Consider the following 18,318-nt stretch of genomic DNA (forward strand, 5'->3'; position numbering starts at 1 on the left):
TATTATTTCTGTGTTCCTTTGATTGAATACAGACACCTATATTCCGTGGGAGTGAGACACCTTTTTCTGATTTCAGGGAATTGCACCTGTTCTCTGCTCCGCCCCCAACTTGGAAGGTTCTTAATGTTTCTTCCAATTAGAAATCAGCTTACCTAATTTTGTATCCTGGTTAGTTGTTTTTCTTTAGTTATATTTACATATAGTTTTATATATAGTTATATTTATATATTAGTTATATTTAATGTATAAAAGTGTGTCTCCCCCTGTATGTGGGGTCCAGCCCTAAGCTGAGGAGATCTGGTCCCAATTTGTTATGCAATTGTCACGCATTGCTTAATAAATCGATATGCTTAGATGCTCACACCTTTGTTTCCTCAGTCATTTCATCTTTCACCTACCACATTTCACAAAAAGCGGGGAGAGGGTTAACACACAAGATTCACAAGTGAATGTCAAGAAAGACAAACACAGTAATCATTTATTTTACCCTTCAGGGATACTGAGTCTTAAAACATCAAACAATAAAGCATTTTGGGAATTTGGTCATTTTCCCCTTGCCTTGACTCTGTACTCTTTTCCTCAAGATCCATGTCTTCTGGCAAGCCAGTCCTGAGGTTGGACCCGCCCTTCTAGTTGATTGTTGTTTTTTTCCTCAAAGGAGCATTGTGTAGTGGTTGTAGGGGACACCTCTTGAGGAGCAACCAGCACTGACTGAGGGACCCAAGAATCCATGAGGTAGCACTTCTGAACGTCCATCTCTCAGGATCACCCTTTGAAACACCTGTGCTCAGGAAAAGAAACACAAAAGAGGCCACCAGAGGCTCAGGCTCAAACCTGCCCAAATGAGTCTCTGCTCTAGAAGCCACATGAAGAGAAGTTTAAGAGTTATTTACCATACATTAAAGAGATAGAAAGGAAGTGAGAGAACCAGAAGGCAGAAGCACTCTTTGAAAGTCTATGGGGGGGTGGGGGGGCACTCTTGTGTAGTGGTCAGTCCTCTCTGATACAGTTAAGGTGCAATCCAAATCCTCAGCAATTGATAAAGGGAAGTGGAGAAGACTATCAGAATTTGGTACACCAACTTGTAAGGTGTGGGTGTGTCCATGTAAAATATGGATATCTACACGGGTTTTCCAAATGCAATGTATGAAAGGCATTGATAGATACAATCTGAGATCTGAACTACCCCCTGAGAAGAAGAGAAGAATTAAAATGAAAGCTTGAAGAGTGGTGGGAGAGTTGGGAGGGAAAGAGGTAAGCAAGATCCTAGAGCACTGCTAGGCTAGGCTAGGTACTCTTTCTTCCAGTCTTGGGGGTGGGGGTGTCCAATCAGAATTATATCTGTCTGCCTCCACAAACATTGCTGGATTAGGAATACAATAGGTTAAAAACAAAAGCCAGTTGCTCTTAAGGAAGGAGGATTACCCAAACTGACACCTGCAGACTTTATGCCTTCCCACAATTGCTGGTTAAGTAAGAGATCATTACAAATAACAAATAGCAACTAAAAACCCATTTATCCAATCAAAGTAGCAAAAAGTAACTGGAAAAGTTACACAGATCAGAATATGCCAGAAAATACACAAGGATAAATGAGCTCTTTGGATGAGAATGATATGAGCTGTCAGCTCAGAGAGGTCCCAATCTCATAAAGGTATTCCTTGAAGTTTGAAGTTTCTAGGGAGGCAAACATTTGAGAATCCAGCTCTTTTACATCTTTGCAGTTTGCTCTCTCTCTCTCTCTCTCTCTCTCTCTCTCTCTCTCTCTCTCTCTCTCTCTCTCTCCTCCCTCTTTCCATATGTCAGGAGTCAGATACTCTGGCTATCGGGTGGCTAAGATTAACTCAGCTTTTACCTCAGGCTTAAGTGTTCTCATGAGCAGTAGAGTCCAGGTAGTGCCCTCTTGAAGACGGTATCTTTTCCCCCAACATTCTAGCACTAACTTGGCCTTCATGTAGGCATTTATCTTTAACTCACCATTCTCTCCAACAGTTCAGAGTCGTGTTCTGTAGCATCTAGCACAGAGCTGCCCCTCTCTCACCCAGACAGGGTAGAAGTTAAGATAAAATTCCAAAGTGCCAAATCTCTCCATACTAAGCCAGCACATGTGACCCATTGAAAAGGAGTAGGTCAAATATGTCACTGAAGGGCTCCACCTCCAAAGACAGTATATGGTTCCCGAAAAGAGTTCCAGTCCCAGGCATCCTCCATGGAGTTCACTCTAGCCAGAGCCGGTCAGCAGGAGTTCTCCTAATCACATCCAATACATCAGCTTTACACATAACACCCTTTATTCCCTTTTGCTACATAAAAAGACAGCCTTGGATAAACCACTCTGAAGAAATTAGCTTTACAAACAGTAGCAGACTCCACTGGGGAAATGAGTGCTGCTTGAGATTGCAGAAGGATACCATGTAGTCAAAGAATAGCAACAGTATGACTTAGAATAGGTCAGCTGCTGGGGAGTACTTATGCCTCTTCTCTACATTTCACCAGGACCATGTAATGATTGCTCTTCAAAACCTCCCCACCTGGAGCAACCAGGCTTCGAATAGTCAATTCCAGAATTATGGCAAGAGATCCTATCAGGACCAGATCCAGTTCCAGTATCTCTACCCTGCCAGTGATTTGGGGGCAACTTTGGGAAACAATACTAGTGGGCGGGGGAAGGCTAGCTTATGAAACAACAGACTGCTATGAGTTTTAGTACCCCATACAATATGGTTTCCTCCCAAACTATTTCATGAACATGCATCCTATCCACCTCAATGGGACTGTGACGACTGATGGGCCAGAGATACTCAAACTCAATTCATAGATCCCAGTAGTGTGTTCATCTATTCCAGCCATGATCTGGGCAGCTAATTTCTATCCTAGAAGTACTTACTCCTTTATTTCCAGGCCTCTGTTTGCCACTGGTTTCTTTCCCTACTCTCATCATACTCCTTTTCAGTATCTCAGTATGGTTTGTATGAATAAAGGATAGCTTGCATGTAAAGGGCCTCAAAATCCATTCCAGATTTTTTAAGCTGGCTCCCTCCTTAAACACTGTTAGACTGTATGGAAGGTATATGAGCTTCAGAGTCCTGATATAAATGACAGGATGAAACCCAACATCAGTGAGAATCATGTGATGGGAAAGGATGCTCTAATAAGATTTAATAACTTTGTGTTTTTTAAATTGAGTTATTTTAGAAATATTATGGTTAGAATAAATTAAAGCTACTTATTATTTGGACTTTTTAATCAATATATTTTTTCTTTTAATAGAAGCAGAAATAAGTTCATGCTAGTGCCTTTGTTCTGAGCTTATCTTCAATTTGTCCTGTGTATATCATGTTTGTGCGTAGTTGTTTCCATGTTGTCTACCCTGTTCGATTGTTGTTCATCCTTCTTTCTCAAAGAGGACCAGCGATATCATGAGGGTGTTATCTTGACTTGTGAGTGAATTGTGTTTAAGTGAGGCAGAGCTGCACAAAACCTCACTCTCTCCTCCAGAGTCATTAGGGTCCAGTGGCAAGACAGTTGGCAATGGCCCAGAATTCAGTGGGTGACCTTGGCTCCATTAGATTGAGAGCTACTTGAGAGTATTTGCTATTTTGTGGCTCTCTTTGTATCCCCATTATTAGCATAATACCTGGCGCATCATAGATGCTTAATAAATTCTTGTCGATTTAACTTGTAAGCTGAGCAAATATACTATTGATACAGATGCCAGTCTGTATCAGCCACAAGCTGTACTATCTGCAAGGCTGAGAAGAGTCTCATTTCAGAAGATTTGTTAAACCCTCAAATTACCTAGAAGAGATCGTATGATTACATGTTTCCTAAAAGGCACCCTTGCCCTACTTTATTGGACCATGGTCACGAGCATCAATTTACCACAGAATTGTTACCAATTTGTGACCACATGTGTACCACGTGTGACAGTGGTGAGTGTGTTGGACAACTGTTGGTCAATGAATGTGGTAGACTGTAGTGCTCAAGGAAAAAGGACAGATTTTTTCCACAATAAGTTCTGAGTATTGAACTTGCTAAGCATGAGTGCGATTATGGAAAGATGAAGGCAATTCTGTAATTCAGCTTTGTAAATAGCTACTTATACTCTCTTTCACTATGAGTAATAATTTTCAGCAGGGGAATAGAAAGAATGATTCTTTTCAAAAGTATTCTTGTTTACCAAGGTGACATATTGTCAGTAATTAATTTAATTTTGTTTGGTAGCCAGTTCAATCAATCAGCCAGAAAGTGTTTATTGGGCCCAAAGCAGTGTGCCAAGTAGTTTTTTTTTTCTACTTCTTTAGTTAATGAGAAGGAAAATACTTTAAAACTGACTGAATCTTACTTAGAAACATGTTTAAAAGGATGATGAAAATCCAGATACTTATATGATTAGAAAATTAACATTCGAAGCTAGAACAATGCATTTGTCAATCAGTCAATAAACATTTGTTAAGAGCCTACTATGTGCCAGGGACTGTGCTGAATGCTATTATCTCATATGTTGCTTTCTACTGGAACCTTTGGGTCTTCCCTCCAACTGACGTAACTTGATTGATCACAAATAAATATCCATAACACTGACTATCCTGGCCATCACTGCCTGCGAGGCCAGTTATATTACATTTCACCTCTCCCTCTGGAGTTCTCTGGTACCCCAGTACTCTAGGGATTGGAGGGTATCTAGGTTTTCTGCAAATGGCACCTATCTGCACTAATGCCGCTGCCCAAATTATAGAGGGGTCCCTTGTACCCCAGTTCCATTTAGCCCACCACTACTGCTTCAGTTTGTGGGGAGGAAAAGGGGATCACTGCCAGCACCTTTACAGATCATAACACAATAAAATAAATAAAAATAACAGTAAGTTCAGAGAACCCAAACAAAAGACAGATCCAAATGGAGTCTGAATAATGAAAACCTAAATAATGAGTGGGTCAAGCAAGCTGGTGGGACTATCACTTGGGATCCTACTCAACTAAAAAGCATTGATATTAAGAGCAAAATCTTGATTCATAGAGACAATAATTATGTAAAAGAAAACGATAATGATGAAACCACATACCAAAATTTGTGAGATGCAGCTAAAGCAGTCCTCAGGTTAAAAAATCATATGCCTATCAACACATATTAATAAAATAGATCTCCAACAGATAAGTGGTCAAAGGATATCAACAAACAGTTCTCAAAAGAATTGTGAGCTATTAACAGCCATATGAAAGAATGCTCCAAATTACTAAGAATAAGAGAAATGCAAAATCAAAATAATCCTGAGGTTTTACTTCATACCCTGAAAATTGGCAAAAATGACCAAAGAGAAGAACAATTAATATTGGAGGAATTGTGGGTAGATAGGCACAATGATGGATTATTGGTGGAGCTACAAATCAGTGCCACCATTTCAGAAAGTAATTTGAAATTATGTGAATAAAGTTACTAAAATGTCCATACTCTTTGGCTCAGAGATTCCATTACTGGGCTTATATCCCAATAAAGGCAATAAGAAAAAAGTCCCCTTAGACACCAAAATATTTGTAGCAACACTTTTTGTGATAGCAAAGAATTGGAAATAAAGTAGATGCCTATCAGTTGGGTCGAATAAACTGTGGTACCTTAATGTAATGGAATATTACTGTGCTGTAGGAAATGACTAATATGAATGCAGAGGAGTGTGGAAAGATTTACACTATCTGATACAGAGTAAAGTAATTCTTAATGTACGACAATATAAATGGAAAGGACAACTACAGACACACAAATCAAAAGTTAATGTTGTAGAAGCATAAAGAACAAACATGACTTGAAAGAAAATATATAAAAAGACATTCTCAACATATTCATTTGGAGAGGTGGAAAGTTCATAAATGTTGAACATTGTACCTATTTCTAGAGGTTTTATCTCTTAAAAATATTATTTGTTATATGGGATGGCTCCCTGGGAGGAAGAGGAATATTGGAGGAAATTATGCTGATTTAAAAAAGACAAAATGCATAAATAAAAACTCATTTTAAAAAAATCCAAAGTTTTCCTGCTTCTCTGTGATTCTTTCAAGCCTTCTGTTCCTTTCTGTACATTAAAAAAAAAGTTTCAATGATCCTCTCTTTTCCTTTTTTTTTTTTTTTCTGTTTTGGCAAGTCTATTCCTACCTTCCTTATTCCTCCTACCTCCTCCTCCAATTAAAAAAAAAAAGCCAACAAATATGTATAGTCAAACACAACAAATTGTCATAGTGACTGTATCTGAAAATGTCTTTTTCTGTATCTTGATCCCAAGTACTCACTAATTTGTGCATTTTGGATTTACTGATTTGAAGCACTTTGAAGATAGAAACTGCTGAGTAAGTAATACAGCCTTCAGGATGAGTGCCCAAGATTTACCAGTGTGTGAAATTTAGTATAATTGTTTCTGTTGGGTGTTCATTTTTACTCTCATCTCAATACCTCAGGAATGTGTCCTCTCTCTGTTGATTCAGCCCGTGAACTCTCTATAACTTGGTGTTTGAGAGCTGCTGTGGTAAACACATAGATAGATAGACAGATAGATAGACAGATAGATAGATAGATAAGATAGATGAATTAATTAATTAACTGATCACCCTGAAGCCAATCTGGTGATGAGCCACTGGAGACTTAGCTAACCTGGTTGTTAGATAACAGATGGGTTTGTCACCAGACCCCTTCAGATTGATAGGTTCTAAGGGAGATTAGATTCCACTATCAAATTTGCCAACAATTCAGGGTTCCTTCCATTCTACATGAGGCATTAGAATAGGACTTCAGTGGTGTCTTTCTTTTCATCCTGAATAAATCCTTATTTTTCCTAGATAGTGAATAAACTAGTTTCTGTATCTGATGTTAGCTACACCTAATTTCATCTTTCACTGTATTGATTTTTAAAATTACTACTGTTCTTCATTCTTAGAACTCGTGATTCTTAGGACCCAATGGATCTCTTTCAATCAGTCAGTCAACAAGCATTTATTTATTAAGCGCTTATTACATGCCAGGCATTGTGTTTAAAAAAAAACAGTCCTTGCCTTCAAAGGGGTTACATTCTAATGAGGAAGAAAGCACAGAAAAGAGAACTAACAAGCAGGTAGGGGGTGGCTCACTGCTTGGGGTCATGGTGGTGAGTGAAGTCCAGAGAGCCAGAAACAGAGCCAGGAGAAGAATGGTTAAGTCAGGTGGTGGTTGTTGTTGCTGTGTCATGTCCGACTCTTCATGACCCCATTTGGGGTTTTCTTGGCAAAGATACTGGAATAGTTTGCTATTTCCTTCTTCAATTCATTTTACAGATAAGAAAACTCAGCCAAATAGGATTAAGTGATTTGCCCAGGGTCACATAGCTAATAAGTGTCTAAGGCCAGATTTGAACTCAGGAAGATGAGTTTTCCTGACTCTAGGCCTGGCGCTCTATGCACTGCCAGAGGGGCCTTCCACAAAAATGAAATTTCTGGGAGGAACTTACCAATGGGAGAAGAGGTTACAAGAGTAGAAGGATGTTACAAGGTAAGACAGCCACAGGAACTGAGAAAATTTCCAGGTGAGAAGACAGCTGAAGCATGATGGTAAAATCTGAAAAGTCAGTACAACCCCTGCATTATGGATCAGTGCTTAATCACATAGGAGAGATGACTTTTTTGTACTTATGCATCATATAATTTTTTTGTATTATACGTTGTTTGTTTTCTTACAGAGGAACGAGATTTCCTGAAATAAAGTCATTAAATACCTTACAGAATTTTAGTTTTAAAAAAATTAGTGTGTATCATTAGAAGTATGATACACTGATCCATTTTATATTAGATGGAAAGAAAAGATGAAAATAGATAACACTCTCCTCCCTAGCCTATTCTATTAAAACATAAAGGTCCTACTTTATTTGTAAGACTTTAGTAGTACCTCTTGAAATTCTAATGAACCAACTCTGTTATTAGTTGGATGGTGCAGTAACAAGCATTTATTAAGCGCCAACTCTGAACCAGGAACTATGTCAAACACTGTGGACATGAAGAACGGTGAAAACACAGTTGTTGCCTTCAAGGAGCTCACATTCTAATCAAGTGAAATGTTTTTGGGTTTTTACATTTACATAGTTTTTTAAAATATTTATGGAGTTTAAAAAATAATATTTACATAGTAATTCAAGGTTTAGGTAATGCAAGTTATTATCCTCTGAGGCTTAGTGAAATCCGTGACTTGCCCATGGCCATATGGCCAATAAGAGTCAGAGCCAAGATTGACACTCAAGCCTCCTGACCCTGACAGCTTCAGTGTTCTTTCCACTGTGCTCTATGTCCTCTTTAAAGACAGACTATAAACCCTAGAATAAGCTTTGATCTTGGGAATAAGATATTATTTTCATTAATATTACTTTGTGAACTGATTTTTAAAGTTTAGAAGCAATGACTGTCAAGGAAAATAAAAATGAATACAATTTTTGTGATAGGGATAAGTCTATTTTTCACCTACAGAAACAGGACAGAAGCTTCACTTACTCAATATACTGTTTTCCCTTAGAGCACAAGAGCATTTTTTTTTGCTTTGTGGCAGGGCAATTGGGGTTAAGTGACTTGCCCAAGGTCACACAGCTAGTACATGTGTCAAGTGTCTGAGGCCAGATTTGAACTCAGGTCCTCCTGACTCCAGGGCCGGTGCTCTACTCACTGCGCCACCTAGCTGCCCCACAAGAGCATTTTTACTTGCAGGAGTTCTCCTGTGTGTACATCTCAATAACCAAAAATGTGCTGAAACTATAAAGATATTCACACTGGGAGGGTGAAGAGAGGAGCTGGAGGGAGGGAGAGAATTTGGAATTGAAAAAAAAAAGACATTTGTACTATATCCTGAAATGAAATAGCAGAAAAGTAGTCACCAAGATTTGGGGCATCTCTAACTTAACAATTTCTGCTGCTTCTTGTACTTTTGGACTAACTATCCTATTCCTAGACTTTTGGCTGATTATTTAGGCATTTGGATGAGCACTTATTCAGATCATACTTAGTCATACATAGAAACCTGACATCTGTTAGAGGTGATAATAAGAGACTGTATCATTGCTTCTTAAGCCTTGGAATTTCTCTATCCATGATCCATTGTCACTGAGGCAATACATCATGACAATCAATTGAACATTGCTTTCTATTCTCTAGATTATTTCTAATGACTCAAATTCCTTACAAGTTTCTTTTTTAATTTTATTTTTAATTTATGGAATAAAACAAACATTTACATAACATAGTATAATAAAAAAGATGATTCCGTTTCTTTAGATAGAAAAATCTTTGTCAAACTGAAAAGATAGCAGCATAGAAATTAAAATTAAGCCAATATAGTGTAAACCTATAGTTGATTTCCCTCCCCCCCCCCATCTTAGACTTCCAGTTGTTCTGTATTAAGGAAAAGCATTTCTTTTGTTAGAAGTGGTGAAATTTTCAAACATACCAGCAGAGGACACACTTCTTCTATTTTTTAATTTACTCCAGCAATAAAAACATCTTTGGTTACAAAAGAACATTTATCTTATTGTCAGGAAATTAAAATGCATCATTATAGAATGATGCCCTATGGTCTCTTCAAGTGAGCATAATCTAATCTAGAAATCAAAAATTAAAATCAATTCAAAGCACATTTTTGTGGTATTTTGAGACTAATTAAAATATCACAGTCCCCTTTTTGTTTTCTTTTGCTTGAGGAGAGAGTACAACACCATTTTATTATTTATTTATGCTCATCGTTGCCTTTTGTTTTTCCGTCAGCTTCATTTTGGAATAGAGCCTTCCGTCCATGGCAGCAAGCTTTTCCACATAACAATGATTTGAAAAGAAAGAGAAACAGTTCTAACTAGCACATGGACCAAAGCATGATGCTACATTGAATTCTGCCATGACTTCAGGCTTTAAATATTAACCATGTGAATAGTGTTTGGTGAAATTTGTTGATTTTAGATTAATGCTTTACTTGATTAAAGCTATGACACTCGCCAGAAATGTTATGGTGTGTGTGTGTGTGTGTGTGTGTGTGTGTGTGTACAATATTGGTGTTATACTCTGAGGTTTGCTCTTCAACTCAGTCAGACTAGCAGGCTCAGTCCCCAGAGCACTGTTGCTATTTCTTCTCTAAGGTTTTCAGGGGTAACTCTGAGGGGTTGGGGGTCTCTAAAACTATCAAACACAAGTCCTTATGCAATATGTCCCCCCAGTATCAATGAACTAATTAGTATCAATTAGTTTTCACAAAAGGATGTTTACTGAGAAAGTATATAGTATGCAAAGGAGAGAAATATAAAAAGGTTCTCTTCAAAGTTAGGTATGCAATCCCCTCTATGTACCTACTCTGTCTTTGGGAGAATGGTCTCAAAGTTTAAATGGTTACTACAAAATGTTCCCTCCATCAAGTTTACTTCTAGGAGTGGCATGGACACTGGATGCATTGCTCTTGCTTGGAGGAATTTGATATGTCTCAGATTCATCTAAAATTTGGAAAGAAAAACAAATAGACAAACTAAGCAGTGGTTCCATGTGTTCACAGCCACGTGGTGACTGAGTAGGAGAAAGGGCCTTATGCCTCTTTCCAACGTGGCATCCCACAGCAGTGCTTACCTCACCTACCACCAAAGAAGACAGAGAGAGATTTTCTTGGCTCAGTTTTTTTGGATGCCAACAGTTCCAGTTCAGCAGCCAATTAAAAGGTGTTTTTTTTTTATCACCACACAGTAAGCTAAAAAAGGAACAAAAGATACCTGAGCAGGCACTGAAGCAAGGAAGGAAAGGTCCCCCCATTAAATGTGTCCAGAAGACTGGCCAAGACTGATCATGTGGATTGGTAGCAGACAGAGCATATTGTTCATGCTGTAAGGACTAGGTCCTCATTGGCCATACCCTCACCATTACACTGGTAAAAAACATTAGAAATGTAAGGGGTAGTTTTAATGAAGGAGAGTGAAGTGGAAAGCCAACCCATATAAGAATATACAAAAAGCAGTAAAAAAAAAAAATCATTGAGGAAACTGGAAAGCAGTCTGGCAGAAACTGGCTATAGGCCAATATCTTACACCATTTACCAAGATAAGGCCAAAATGGGTACGTAACCTAGATATAAAGGGAGAAATTAAATTAGAAGAACATGGAACATATTACCTATCAGACTTATAGATAGGGAAGGATTTATGAATAAACAAGAGATGGAGGGCATTGTGAGACATAAAATGGATAACTTTGATTAAATGAAAAAGGTTTTGTACTGATACTAGAAGGAAAGCAGAAAACTGGGGGAAATTTTTTATAGATAGTTTCTCAGATAAAGGTGTCATATTTCAGATATATAGAGAACTTTGTCAAATTTATAAGAATATGAGTCATTCCTCAGTTGATAAATGGTCAAAGGAGATGAATAAGAAGTTTTTGGATGAAGGAATCAAACCTATATATAGTCATATGAAAATGCTCCAAATTATTATTGATTAGAGCAAATCAAATTAAAACAACTTTGAGGTATCATCTCACACCTATTAGAGTGACTAAAATGATAGAAGAGGAAAATGACAAATGTTGGAGGGGATGTGGGAAAATTGAGACACTGATTCATTATTGGTAGAACTGTTAACTGATCCAACCATTTTGGAGAGCATTCTTCAGTTATACAAAGAATTATAAAACTGTGTATACCCTTTGACCCAGCACTACATTATTAGGTCTGTTTCCCAAGGTGATCAAATATTAAATTAAATTTAAAAAATTTTTAAAAAATAAAATATTGCAATACATTGCATAATAATAAATTAAATAAATTATTTATTATTTAATAAATTTTATTGCATACCATAGCTGCTACAAAGCAGCTCTCTTTGTGTTGGCAAAGAACTGGAAATAGAGGGAATATCCATCAATTGGGGAATGGCTAAACAAGTTGTGGTATATGATTCTACTGGAATATTACTGTGCTGTAAAAAAAAAATGATGAGCAGATTGGTTTTTGAAAACCTTGGAAAGACTTGCATGAAATAATAAAGAGTGAAATTAGCAGAACCAAGAGAATGTTGTATACAGTAATAGCAATATTGTTCAAAGAATAACTGTGAATGACTAAGTTATTCTGAGTATTATAGATACTCAAAATAACTACAAAGGACTTATGAAGAAAGATACTATCTATCTCCAGAGGAAGTACTGATAAATAGAAGTATGCATAGTATGATACATATATATACACATATATACATACATATGTACGTATATTTACACATACATGCATACATACACATGTACACACACACATATATATGTCAAATGGTGGCCTTCTCTAGTGTGGGGTGGGAAGGAAGGGAGGGAGACAGTTTGAGATTTAGAATGGAACAAAAAATTAATTTGATTTTATTTTTAAAAAGAATATACAAATAGGAGATGGCTTGGTACAATAAACAGTGGTACCTATTCCCCAAAGTGAGAAAGGAGAATTTGCAAAGAGGAAAGTAGATAGGTCAAAATCAATCCTATGGATCCTTTACTTAATTGAAAACTTAGTTCAACTCACTGTGTTTCATTAGAAGAAAATACTTTTACTCAGATCTCAGCTATAGGACAAGTAGAAAGTGTCTCCATAGCTTGATGAAAAATGATTCCATGTAGGACCTGTCTAGCTGGATAGCTGTTATTAGCACACTTACAGTGTACCTTGCTCTCATTTTGGAGAACACTATTTGGCTAGTATGTCTAAAGCAAAGATGTCAGACTTGGGACCTAATTGCTGAAGGGCCTGAACCAGATTAAGATGCAATTGTGAAATGTTTAATAAAATGAATAAAAATACAACAAAGATAATACCAGTTCGTGATTTCTTAAGTCAATATGCAGCAAGGCAGGGATTTGACACCACCTATCTAAGGCAAGGAGAGTAATTGCTATGATATAATACCTGTAACACCTATATAATACCTATAATATATAATACTATATTATAGACATAGTGTGACTATAAAGAAATGAACCTGGATTTCTCGTGTGGCTTATGGAAATCAGTCTACTTAAATTTTATAGTCACACAAAGAAAATGCCACAAAACTGGGCTTTTGTCAGCCAATAGGGACTAGCAATTAAGAAACTAGTCAGGTTCCTGTTTGTGTGTCTAATGTGAAGGTTCATCACTTGCTCATTTAAATGAGAATTTGTCTCCCTGAAAAATGGGCCTGTAACTGCGAGGTGATGACCTGGAGTCAGAAGAGCTAACTTCTAGCCTGAGCTCTGTCACTGACTGGCTGCCTGCCACCAGCTAGCTTGGGAAAGCCATCTGATCTCTCTTGGGGCTTCAGTTTCATCTATAAATGAGTGGGGTCTGACTAAATGACATCCAATGTTTCTTCGAATTCTACCATTCTATGAGCTGACCTTTGAAAGCCATGAGCTGGGAACAGCTAGGTGGCACAGTGAGTAGAGCACGGCCCTGGAGTCAGGAGGATCTGAGTTCAAATGTGGTCTCAGACACTTGACACACTTACTAGCTGTGTGACCCTGGGCAAGTCACTTAACCCCAATTGCCTTGCCTTCCCCCCACCAAAAAACACCCAAAACAGTCAGGACCTGAGCTTAGAAGGGCAGGGTAGATAGAACTTGGTGTGCATATTCATTATTTAGTTAATTCCACAAATATTTGTTAAGTGCTTATCATATAATGAAGAACCAGCATCAAGATCTATGCCAGGCAGTAAGGATATAGAAAAATATAGAATGGAACAAGCTAAAGTAACCCCTCGCTTGGAAGTCAGGACTGCATTGTAAAAGGCAATAAATAAGAACAATTTGATCTTTTCTTTGCACTTTTTGTCTGTCTTGTGCATGTGTGTCTATCTTAAGCTTGCTAGCTATGTGACCATGAAGGCCAGATTATTTAGGCTCTCTGAGCTACAGATTCTCATCTATAAAATAAGGATAGTAATATTTTCATTACTGACCCCACGGGATTATTGCTCATGTAACAAGTATGCTGTGAGCTCACTATCCTAGAGGCAGGCTGCCACATCTCCCATTCTGGGTTCCAGGGGTACCCTGAGGGATTTGGAGCATCTCTAATACCATCAGCTCAAGCCTCGACTAGTTGAATTTCCCCCACTATTAGCCACCAGGGAGTAGTGCCTCCCTTCCATTTCACCACCTAATATCAAATATCTACTTCAAAGATAAAGCAAGAATAAAAGTATAAATATTTCTCCTCATTCCCTGCCCCCCAATATTTCAGGAGCATTCTCTTCCCTATTCTACCTTAACCTCTAGGGGAAAATGGACTCAGACTTAGCATAGTTTCTGCATATAATTAGTCCCACCAATTCTTACATCAAGATGCAGCATGACCACAAATGAGTCCTCATCACAGCTATATCACTCCTGAAGATCATTTCTTGATCCTCTGGGTATTAAAACTGGACCAGCTGCAAAACCTGGAATGGACTTAGATTTCTCAGACTCCAGGAAGGTTACTCTTCTGACCTTTTAAAACTCATCAGGTCAATCAATCTCCTTCACCTGAAATGCAACCAATGGCAAGGCAAAGGACCACGACCTGTTTTTAGAGGCCATGTGTCAGCCTCAGGGAAGAGAAAGTCTCTCCTCTTACAGCCGTTGTCTCTTGTCCAATACCATCAGCTGAAAAGGAAGGGGGAGGCCATTGGAGGCCTTTTGAAGGATCTTTTCTAACCACATAGTTAGCAGATTAGAACCAGTTCCAGAATATCTCTGCATGCTTCATAGTGTCTCTAAAGCACTTTGTATCACCTTGACTCTCCCAAATCAAGGGAGTATCCTCAGCCTTCACATGGACAGACCAGGTCAGAGGTGTTCTGGGCAAATGTCAGTCCTCAACGGACAGGGAAAGCACTTTCTAAACCTTCAAATGCCATATAAAATTGCTGCCGATGCTGCTACCACTTGTGACAACAATACTAAAAGACTACAAGCTCCTAGAGACACAGATAGATTCAATTCAATAAACATTTATTAAACACCTATTTTATTTGTACAGCATCTGGGGGAGTGATGTAGCTAGATGGTGCAGTGGATAGAGCACTGGGCTTGGAGTCAGGAAGATCTGAATTCAAAAGCAGCCTCAAATAAATACTTACGAGCTATGTGATCCTGGGCAAATCACTTAACTGTTTGCCTCAGTTTCCTCGTCTGTAAAATGATCTGCAGAAGGAAATGGCAAACCACTCCAGAATCTTTGCCAAGAAAACCCCAAATGGGGTGATGAAGAATTCAGACATAACTGAAAAAAATGCCTGGACAACAACAACACCTAGCCAGGTTTTAAATGGAGAGAAATACCAACTTGGGATGAGGAACAAATGATTTTTTTTGGTGGTTGGCAGGTGCAAAGCTGATACAACAAACTCATTGGCATTCTGCTTTCTCGAGTTCTAAAGCAAGAAGTCCAGAACCTTTCAGAGATGGAGTTATGCCGGCCTATCATTTATTTACTCCATAGACATTTATTTATATGGAAGCAGTGTGGCATAGTAGACAGAGTGCCAGGGGCTTAGAGTCCAGCAGAACCAGGTTTAAATCTTCTGTCCTGCATTTACTAGCTATGTGATCCCGGGCTAATCACTTAACCCCTGTTTGCCTCAGGCAGCTATTTAAGACTTCATAGTAAATCCCAAATGGGTGGCTGTCTGCATTGTCTTTGTGTCCTAAGAGCCTGGCACTGTGCCTAGCTTGTTGATCGATTGACTGATGGATGGACTGATGGAGGGAGTTCCCTATTCTGATGCAATCACTGATCCTTCCACATGGTAACACATGGACATGCATAGATCATTTCAGCTGGAAGAAACTTCAGAGATCTTTCTAGTCCAATTCCCTTATTTTACAAATAAGGCCCAGAGAATTTAATTAACCTAATGAATGTCACATAGTAAATGAATGATAGGATTAGGACTAGAATATGAATCTCCTAGTCCATGTTCTTTCCATACCATTCCAAGGGAAGGTGAAGAGGGGAGAAGGCTGTGGGATCAAGGCCAGCTTGTGGCAGATAAACTCAATCCTTACCCCTGGGAATTAGGTTAGAGAAGGTTCCAGAAGGTATGTGAGAGGTACAAGAGACAGTGTACTTTTTTGTATTCTCAAAGACACTATAAGTTTCCTTGATTCCTAGTACCAAGCTCTGCACATGATAGATGCTCAAATAGTTTGTTGATTGAACAAGTCTTTCTTCATGTCACCCCAGGCCCTTCACTTCATTTCCCCACTTACTGGATCAGGAGCTAACAGTACTGCTCAGGAGGGGACATCTATCTACCAAGGCTGGGTTGCAGTATCTTCCTCGGCTGCCAGGATTATACATGCCCTTTCCTAACCCTCCTGTCATTTGGGGAGATGGGGACTCAGGACATCTGTCAGCAGGCAACGAGCCTGTGTGCATAATTCATCAGTAGTCTGCCACAGCTCAAATCAACAAACAAAGCCATTTGGATTTTCATTTTTATTGGTTGGCATCCAGTTTCAGTGGGACTATAACAACTGAAAATGACATCTAAGCCAGAGGAAAAAACAAATGATATCTGAGTAATATAGGAAAGGAGAAGAAAAGGAAGTTGTCTGTGTTGCCCCTCCCCTATGCCTTGCTGTGAGAAGAGGGGCTGATGTTTTTATTTCTGCTAGGGATTAAATGGTCACAAGCATGAAAGAAATAGACAAGGTGAGGCATGGAGGCTCTGGGAATTGAATTTTAGGAGATCAAGGGGCCAGGCAGTACCTATTTAGGGAAACATCTTTAGAATATAGAAAAAGCTTTTATAGAGGCATAAAGGGCTGCATGTTTTAGACTCTGCCAATACTTCTACTTACATAACACTGAGGCACTACTATGCAGCACTGTGGAACACAATGAGGGTTTGGGAGGGCAGTGAACTGCAGTGTAGTGGGCAAAAGATGAAATTTGGTGTCAGAAGAACTGGGATCGAATTAGTCCTATGACTTTTGGCAAGTCATTTGACCACTTTAGGCCTCAGTTTCTTAATTTGAGGGATGGATGGGACTAGATAATCTCTAAGTCTCTTCCAGTTCTAAAATCTGATGATCCTATCATTCCTACTGCCTCAAAGGATTGTCATGGACAGCAAATGAGATAATGACTCTTCCTCTACTGTTGGTAGAGAACTATATGTGACAGAAATTGTACATGAAGAAGAGAATCAGAACCATAACTAGTCAAAACTGTCCTTCAAACAAATTCAGTTGAGGAAGAGATTTGGAGCATGAAGAAGTGTTCTATGACAGGGGGGTTCCGTTGGGAGGAGGCAACCTGTTCTCCAGAGAATGTTAGCCTTTGTCCATGTCAAAGAAAACTTACCATTTGAGAGGTGGCCAGTCTACAAGACAAGGTGTGGGGTCAGTGGTTATTGCAGAAAAGAGGCAGAAAAGTTCACAGTCTCACCTAGGGAGGAGGCAGGCGCCCTTTTCCCCACAATTAGCGCCCTATTTGCTCTGTACTACTACTGAAGAGAATCAGGGCTAAATTAGTCCAAACCTTTACCCAAAGGCAACTTCCAGCTTTAAATCTATAATCCTATAAAGCATAGATCCCCTCTACAAGGTGACCAACAAGTGGCTATTTAACCACTTTTTGAATACCTGCGGTGAAAAAGAACCCATTACTTCCTAAGACTGAGGTCCCAGAATTCTCTGAAACAGCCCATTCCACATTTGGACAGCTCTGATCGTAAAGCCATTCTTCATTTTAAGTTGAAATATACTTCTCTGCAAGGAATAGTTTTCCTATCAGATCTGTGGACAATGGAAGAATTTATGACCAAACAAGAGATAGAGAACATTATGAAATGCAAAATGAACAATTTTGATTGCATTAAATTAAAAAGGTTTTGCAAGATTAGGAGGGAAGCAGAAATCTGGGAAATAATTTTTACAGCCAGTGTCTCTGATAAAGGTTTCATTTCTAAAATACATAGAGAACTGAGTCAAATTTATAAGAATACAAGTTATTCCCCAATTGATAAATAGTCAAAGGACATGAACAGGTAGTTTTTAGGTAAAGAAATTAAAGCTATCTATAGTCATATGAAAAAATGCTCTAAATTTCTATTGATTAGAGAAATGCAAATTAAAACAACTCTGAGGTATCACACTACAATTATCAGATTGGCTAATATGACAAAACAGGAAAATGATAAATGTTGAAGAAGATGTGGGAAAATTGGAACACTAATGCATTGTTGATGGAGCTGTGAACTGATCCAACCATTCTGGAGAGCAATTTGGAACTATGCCCAAAGGGCTATAAAACTCTGCATACCCTTTGATTCAGCAATACCC

General features: G+C 38.5%; 1 long non-coding RNA gene across 1 annotated transcript; it reads right to left on the bottom strand.

Moving 5' to 3' along the window:
• Positions 1-425: 425 nt before the first annotated feature.
• On the bottom strand, positions 426-2,102 carry LOC118845736. The gene is made up of 2 exons (XR_005010141.1): positions 1,856-2,102; positions 426-781 (listed from the first exon to the last, which is right to left on the bottom strand). It is a non-coding gene; the product is annotated as an uncharacterized LOC118845736 (long non-coding RNA).
• Positions 2,103-18,318: the final 16,216 nt, after the last annotated feature.

This window comes from Trichosurus vulpecula, chromosome 4 (genome assembly GCF_011100635.1).
Source record: "Trichosurus vulpecula isolate mTriVul1 chromosome 4, mTriVul1.pri, whole genome shotgun sequence".
Classification (NCBI taxonomy): domain Eukaryota; kingdom Metazoa; phylum Chordata; class Mammalia; order Diprotodontia; family Phalangeridae; genus Trichosurus; species Trichosurus vulpecula.